Below are 7,808 nucleotides of genomic sequence, written 5' to 3' on the forward strand. Positions count from 1 at the left end.
AATATCATGCTCTGTGGATGTTTGATGGTCCTCAGCTGACAATGGCTCCTGTCACACCGCATCAGTCGGATCAGAAGACATGTTGTCATCATTAGAGAAGGAGAAGCACGCGAGGACAACTGCCCATAGAAAACACTGAAGGAAACAATCCACTCACAAAGACAGCAAACAATAGGATGGAGAAAAACTGACAAGGCAGAGTGGGAATGATGAATCACGGGCCCAAAACATACAACCATAGAAATTAAATGGCAGCAGCGTGATATTTAAATGCCATGGGGGTGGCATAATATTAGTTAATATTAGTTTTGGGTGTTTTGCTTGACCTCAGAGTGTATTCCCAGTAAGCCCGTCCCACATGAGGAAGATGAGCCAGTACTTCTGTAACTGGCCTTCACCACATGTTGCTTCTCAAGGATCTTATAATGAGTGAACCACTGGCTCTACAGGTGTGAGGTGAACGTCCAACCAGATGATCTATGGGCAGTGAATGCTGGGTGTGGCGTTCAGCCAGAAAAGGATCTCTGATAGGATGCCTTTGATTGCTCAACAAGCTCCAACTGTGTGTGCATGTTTGTGTTCTTGCACGGGCTACTTATTGAGAACCAAAATAAACAATGGTGAGGACATTTTTGCAAAAGGAAGACCTATTATTTGTTGTTCCTCACAAATTCAAAGCACCATGTGGGGGTTAAGACATGGTTTTAAGTTGGGTTAGAATTGGGTTTAGGTTAGGGGGGTTGTTGTGTTGCTATGGTTAGGCTACAAAGCTGGGTAATGTATTGTGTCACACAATGACAGCAGTACAAGTTTGTGTGTGTGCGCGGGCGTGTGTGTTTGGGGATTGGGGGGGTTAGGGTTAGGGTTAGGGTTAGGGTCAGGGTGGGACCAACAACACAGTCGCCGAGACAGTTACCAGAATTACCCTTCAATTATTTGCATGTGTTCTTCCAGATATTTTATTACCTGGACATTTTGGTAGTTTTTTGATGGTGGGGGGGTTCAAGCAGATGTTCCAGTGGCTACCATCAAAGAGATTTATGCAAGCTGATTACAGCCAGAGTCTCCACAGATGAATAAACATACCTGGATTAGAAGTGGACCCAGGCTGCTCCTGAAGCTAAATGGGGCCTGGTCTCCTTCGCTCTCCAGTTGAGAGACAGTGTAAAGTTACAAAAGTCTTGCTGTTCTTTAAAGCTAAATTTGTCTTAGTTATGGTTTTGCTACCAATGATTACTCATGAATTCATTTACAGTTCTTATTTTTCACCTTTGTAAATATCCTCTGATTTTGCTTTGATCATTATATTTCTACATTAAATTCTGTGTATCTCTTGTTTTTGCAAGCATCTGTGGTATCTGATGTTTAAATGTACAGCTCATATTAATCCACCAGAGGTTCAGACACCTCTACATGTTTCCCTGTTTTGATAATTTTGCTACTTTTTGTCAGAAATGTGTGTTGGTTGGGATCTATCTCAGAAGTCTGCCAACCAGTATGACCGCATAATTCATGTGTTGGAGCAGTCGAATCTACCCCAGCAGCAGTCATCAACCCCATCCTACAAGGCCTGCAGGGTTAGGAGTTGCAGGACTTGGTTGGTGACCCCCGCGACCCAGAACAGGGATGTTAATATCACTATTGGCAGGAAACACAGAACACAGTGCATTGTGGGTTTGGGTTTTGTTGAGAATTGTCTTTATCTTGTTATGTGTTTCACCATATGTTTCTGTCTTCTCTTAGAAGTTAGGCAAGGTAGACTCATTGGTAAATGTAATAAAGAGCAGAGACATTCCATTTGCAGGATTGTTGTTTGTTCTATTGTTATCTCAGGAGCCAGTCAGGCAGGGGGTGTCTCACTCATTGTAAATGCGACATCAGGGGGGTTGATGATCACATTTGCATGAAGAATGAGATCTGGCTACCTGGGAAAACAATGGAAAAGAAGAACCCTACCAACACCAAGTGGGACTGGAGGAAGAGGACGGGGACATCTCAGCGGGGGATCTGGATTGGATTGCATGGACATTGTGAATTTGCATGTGTGTGACTATAAAGGACTGGGCCAAGGGATAGTTAGGTTGTCAGACTTCGTGCCCTGACGATTAACTCTGTTGTTGTTAGGGTTATGAACTGGCCCGGAGCTCTGTAATATTTGTATCTGGAATTGGTTCTATTGTCAAATACATTTTGAAATTGGTACTTGTCTTCTCGAAGTCTTCATTCAAAGAACACGCGGATCGGCAGCTACATACGGGAGGTATTGCGATCCAACAGTTTGCACTTTTCAGTGAACTTCCAGAGCCTTGTTTTGTGAAAAATGGTTAGCACTGTGTGTGCAGTAGGCAGGCCTGATTGATTTTATCCACGTGGCCAATAGTGCCAGCCAAAAGAGACATATTCCCAGGAGATGTCCTTTTTTATCTACAGCATGTAAATTGTCCACAAGCTCACTGGTTCTTCAGCCATTTTAAAGAGCAATCATGTCAGCGTCTGTTTTTGCGGACAGGTCCGCAATGGCAGTTAGCAAAGCCCTATGCTTTTTTCCTGTGTGTACCCGTGCCGCGTCACTGTCAGCTTCCAAATAAGTTAATTACAAACTTCTGACGTTATGCCCACAAATACTAATAAGTCCCCATCGGCCTGTGCGGGCCCCTAACCGGACCAGTCAATTAGTGTTCAACTACTGGAAACATTCAGGCCGAAGTGACAGCGATTCATTATAGACAGGCAGGTGATGGGTGGCCGTAGCTCCTCTACTGAGCCCCGAGCTGTCAATGGGAAGGACAGAAAAACAGCAATCGTCAGCTTAAATCAGCAGTTAACAAATAACCCTTTACACCAATTAAGGAGAAGCTCCTAAATCAAACTGGAATAGTAATTACCAGTACAGACATCACCAGTGTGGGGCATTGGGTTAATGGATTGTTTTTAAGTGAGCGTTTTTTGTTTTGTTTTTTTAAATGGCATTGCTCAGATTAGTGTCACTGGACTTGATTGAGCATGAGATGCTAAAAGCAGGTTTTTATCTGTTATTTTTGGTCTTAATGTTCATGTTTAACTTCAATCTTGAGCAATTTACCTCATGAGTGACAATATCACCAACACAGAGCTAAGCTCCTCAGGTTGCTAGAGGCTAGCTCCTTCTGAAAGCCAAAAATTGATTGAATCTCCCAAATTATGTCTCACAGCACAATTAAAATCATTAATTTTCCAGCGGGCAGCCAAAGGGGATTTCTGCCCTCATTGTCTGGTCCAATTAGTTGATTTTTTTAAAATTGATTCAGAGCACAGTTGCGATGATAGCTTGATGTGTAGCCGTAGCAGCTTTCACAGTTGATTCACCGAACATTGGCAAGAAAAGGATTTTTCCATGTGTTCGTGGAAGGATGAATAAATTTAGACCTTCCCACTATTCTGATTCACAGGGATAAGCTTGGGATTAAAAGAATGAACTGCATTTTATAAGCAAATCAGTTAAATCAATGCAGCCAACCAATGGGGCATTAATCCTGAGATAGCGCTGCATCCTGATTATTAGCATGTGTTGATTGGTACTGTTTTAAAGCGAATTTTGGACACGTCTTCCCTTCTTGGAAGATCTTCTGATCATTTGCATCACTGGTCAGCTTTGTTTTAAATCTCCTTGATCTTCAGCTCATGCAAAAAGACAGTCAAGGACACTTCACCTTGAATCTGCAGTGAATACTGGAATCAGATTCTCATCCTCTGCATAGATATACTTTTCACTGCATGCCAACATAGATACGGGCACATGCATCAAGCAAGCGCAGAAGTTGAATGGAAGTCGATTCGGGCTTTCTATTCCCGGAAGTCTCCTGCTGGCTAAGCCTCTGTTAATTTTGCTATCCACCTTGGCCCATCATCTCTATAGTCGTCATTAATCATCTCCCTCCCCTCCACTTCTCTTTACCCTTCCCCCTACTCCCCTTCTTGCATGATCTGCACAGCTCTCTCCTGCTGCCGTGTGTTCCAGTGTTCGCTGGAGCTGCAGTGATGAGATAACACCAGCAGGCCCTGATGGTGAGAAAGCAATAAAGTTGAAAATGAATGTAGAGTATGCAAATCATGGAGTTAATGTGCTGTGAACTTTGTTACACAGAAAGCCTATTATGAGCAAAATGACATCTTAATTTACAGACTAAACTTTAAACAAGCGCGCATACAAAATTTATAGTAAATGACTAGAAAACAATGAATCATGTCCTCGATATGAATCTCTCCTAAACAACCCCAGTTTTCTACTCAGTGGAAACAACTAAGCTGTACTAACCCAACTGTCAGCCATTCACGCTAAATGTTTACTTGCAAACCCACATTAACAGCACACTCGCCAACACCGTGAGCGATAACGCAGCTCCAGCTCTGTGAAATTATGTTAATGTCATAGCAATTTACACTGGCAACTGTATTTAAAGGGAGAAATCAAATGGCACTTGAATGCTTTGTTACCAAGTGTGAAAGTTCCAGATCAGGTTAAATGACATCCATCTTTAACAATCAAAATTGTTTCTAGGTGCTTTACAGAATCCCAGGGCCTAACCCCAAACAAGCAACAGTGGCAAGAGAAAACACCCCTTTAACAGGAATAAACCTTGAGCAGGACCAGGCTCATGTAGGGGGACCCTCCTGATGGCCAGCTGGGTAGAGAGGAGAGAAAGATGCCAGCTTAAGGAAAATATACATTTAAAAAATAAAAAAAAAAAAAAAAAAAAAAAAAGTCTAAGTTTTCAAACACTAAGACAGAAATACAAGTGTTTGCATCCTCATTATTTTCAAACTCCAAACACTAAACTTGAATTCTTATTGAATTTAAGCCAGGTGGGAGGGTTTGGCCTAAGGAGACAAATACCCTACATCACACCCTATATCATGGTGTCCATTTCGGTATTGGCCAAAAACAGTCCCATATGAATAAGTTCACCCTGACAAAGTAAAAATGCAAATGTATCCATCTGTTCCTCCTCTCAGCTGCGTTCCATTTCCTGTGCATTAATGATGCTGGTGGGGTTTCGGGCTGCTAAAGAGCATGGGCATGAGAGGCACGCAAAAGAATTCTAAAGCAAAAAACAAAGTGAATAAATTCACAGGAAGTGCTCTTTGCGCCATTACCTGGAATCCAGTGGCACTGTCCCTGGTGCTGGAGTCGCTGCACATTAACTTTAGAAGGGGGCTTTTGTCTATGGCCATTTTTGATTCTTGAATGCTCATTAAAAGCTATGTACATAGTTCTTAAGAGTTTCGCAGCTGCTCTGGAAAGAAAGTACATTCATCAACTCATTACCCTCCATCCAGGTCTAGCAAGGCACCAACATTTGTTCAAGAGGGCCCAAAAAAGCCAAGCTCTCTTCCAGTCAGATCTGAAGGACAGTTAGCCATGGCTCGGGCCTGGAAGATGCTTGTTGATATTGGCCAGCAGTTAACATTTCCACTGGAGATCGCAGCCACAACCCTTAGGCCAGACTTGGTCCTTTGTTCTTCGCTGAAGTCTGTATACATCATAGAACTTACTGTTCATTGACAGAGTGGTAATGACTTAGTAGCACACGGGCAAACAGGAACTCAGGCAGACAAGGAAACAGTCCGTTCTTCAGGCTCAGGGCCCGCACAAAGTCTACGGGTTGCAGGCTCGGGGAGTGGGTCGAGTGGGACATAAATCCTCGGAACCGTGCAGTTCCGCTGACAGCGGGCAGGAGTGACAGAAAGGGGCTTACAGGAGATGAGGCTGACGATGTAGCGGAGCAGACTGGGGACAAGCAGCAGCGAAGTCAAAACCAGGTGAGCAGCCAGGAATCAGAAACGCTGAGGCAGAAGTCATAGTCAGGGGCAGAAAGCAGGTAGGTTGTCCAGGGAACAGGCGAGACGGACAGAACAAAGACAGGCAGGGTGAGTAACAGGTAATCCGACAGGGAAATAACGCTGGACAGTCTGGCATCAAAGCAGAAGACCAATCCGGCAAAGACTGAGAGTGCAGGGGAGGCTTATAAGCAGGGCTGATTGGGAATAAGCTGCAGCTGTGCCTGCAGGTGAGTGGCGTTGAGCTGATGGGGTGGGAGTGGCTGGCAGGTAGAGTGGAGCAGAGGCAAGGAGAGTGGAAAATTACTGGGGCAGAGGGACAGGAGGGAACTGGGGAAATGGGGCTGTGACAATATGTAGTTAAAGGAATATTATTGATGCGACACCTGACAGTGAATGCTTTGTCAACCACACAGTCACACAAAAGGGGCAATTCATAGCTTTAATAGCCATCAAATGCATGCTAAGGCAACACCCTCAAATGTGCTGAGAACACCACAGAAGGGTGGATGTGGGTGCAGATCAGAATTCCTTTGAGTTCAGTAACATGTTCTTCGGACCAAACAAATAGGCCGACTGGGGTCACAACCGTCAGTCACTCCATTTCAAATAATAAATATATAAGGCAAATGCAAAGAGGCACAGTCCCAGAGGGCAGGAGTTTGAACGAAGCAAACGTGGGAATATAAATGGGAATTTCTACCAACAAATCTATTGCTGGAGGAGGCAAAGGACATCAAAGAAAATAACAGGAAACAGGGAATCAAGTGAGAACAACAACAAGAAATACAGCTCTTAACTTTAATTTAACGAAGGAAAGATTTCATCGAAAGCAGCGTGCATTACACAGCCGGAAAATGAAATATTGTTGCATCTCTGAAAGGAATGGAGCTCAGTGGATTATTTTTTCATTTGTGGCTTTTATTATTTGAAAAAAAAGCTTTGTAATCCTTCCTTATTTCCCTAAAGTGTAATTTAGTGAGCGGAAGTAGAAACACTCCCATTGTGTGCAGAGAATGCTGCTGATCATTGTGAATAAATATGATCTGCATGATGAATATCAGCTTCACCGCAGGATGTGGAACTAATGTGGACTGAAGCATTAATTGTGTAAGATTGTGATTTTGTGAGCTCCAATCCAACACTCTGTGAATGCACCAGGTCAAAAAGCCCATCGGTTAATGAGGTCAAATGATGGATTGTACCCTGGGCTTGTCCCGGGTTGAGGTCCTTCGCATGCGGAATGGACTGCAGAGGGTGTGTCGGTCCAGATCGAATACAAAAGCTCGAAACAGAAAAAAGACATCACATATCTCATCTGTGTCAATGGAAGTGAAGCAAAAATGGGCAGGCCGGAGGTACCAACCAAGCAGACACCCGGGTTCACAGCCAGTGCAACCAGGCCCTCTTGCGCCGAGATTAATTGCTAGATGAAGTCATGATGACTGACAGATGAGCAGCAGCACTGAAGAGGCGAGCGAGAGAGAGAGAGAGAGAGAGAGAGAGAGAGAGAGAGAGAGAGAGAGAGAGAGAGCAGTTCAAAGTGAATGGAGTCCGCTTCTTTTGGATTCCAGGAAAAGAACCAATTGAGGAATTTGTCTTGCAAAACAGGATTTCAGGCTCATTAGCATTAGCAGTGATAGATGCTGTCCACTGTCCATGTGCTCTGAAATTGGCTTGAGCAATTTGATGCAAGAAAATGTATTTTTGCGGCAGCACTGAATTTCAGATCCATTGTAACCTCATATGTCCACAGAGAAGACTTTAAACACCATTTATGAAGGCACCAATGTGCTGTATTTACAGTAAATCGAGTAGGGAATGACAGCCTTTTTGCTTCCCGGATTCTTTGCACGTTGTCACAGCTGCAGGCAATCCCACTCGTGTGTCCTCGCTCACTCCGCGCACCTGGGGCAAATCAGTAATAAAGAGCCCTTATAGTTCCCTGCGCTACGCTGCCTCCCTGCCAGATCTTCATGTGTGTTTCTGAT

General features: G+C 43.9%; 1 long non-coding RNA gene across 1 annotated transcript; it reads right to left on the reverse strand.

Moving 5' to 3' along the window:
• Nucleotides 1–3,945: 3,945 nt before the first annotated feature.
• LOC115251300 (uncharacterized) lies at nucleotides 3,946–5,624 on the reverse strand. Its single transcript, XR_003889870.1, has 3 exons — nucleotides 5,134–5,624; nucleotides 4,616–4,661; nucleotides 3,946–4,038 (listed from the first exon to the last, which is right to left on the reverse strand). It is a non-coding gene; the product is annotated as an uncharacterized lncRNA (long non-coding RNA).
• Between the last annotated feature and the right edge of the window lie 2,184 nt (nucleotides 5,625–7,808).

The sequence above is a fragment of the Takifugu rubripes genome, chromosome 10, assembly GCF_901000725.2.
Source record: "Takifugu rubripes chromosome 10, fTakRub1.2, whole genome shotgun sequence".
Classification (NCBI taxonomy): domain Eukaryota; kingdom Metazoa; phylum Chordata; class Actinopteri; order Tetraodontiformes; family Tetraodontidae; genus Takifugu; species Takifugu rubripes.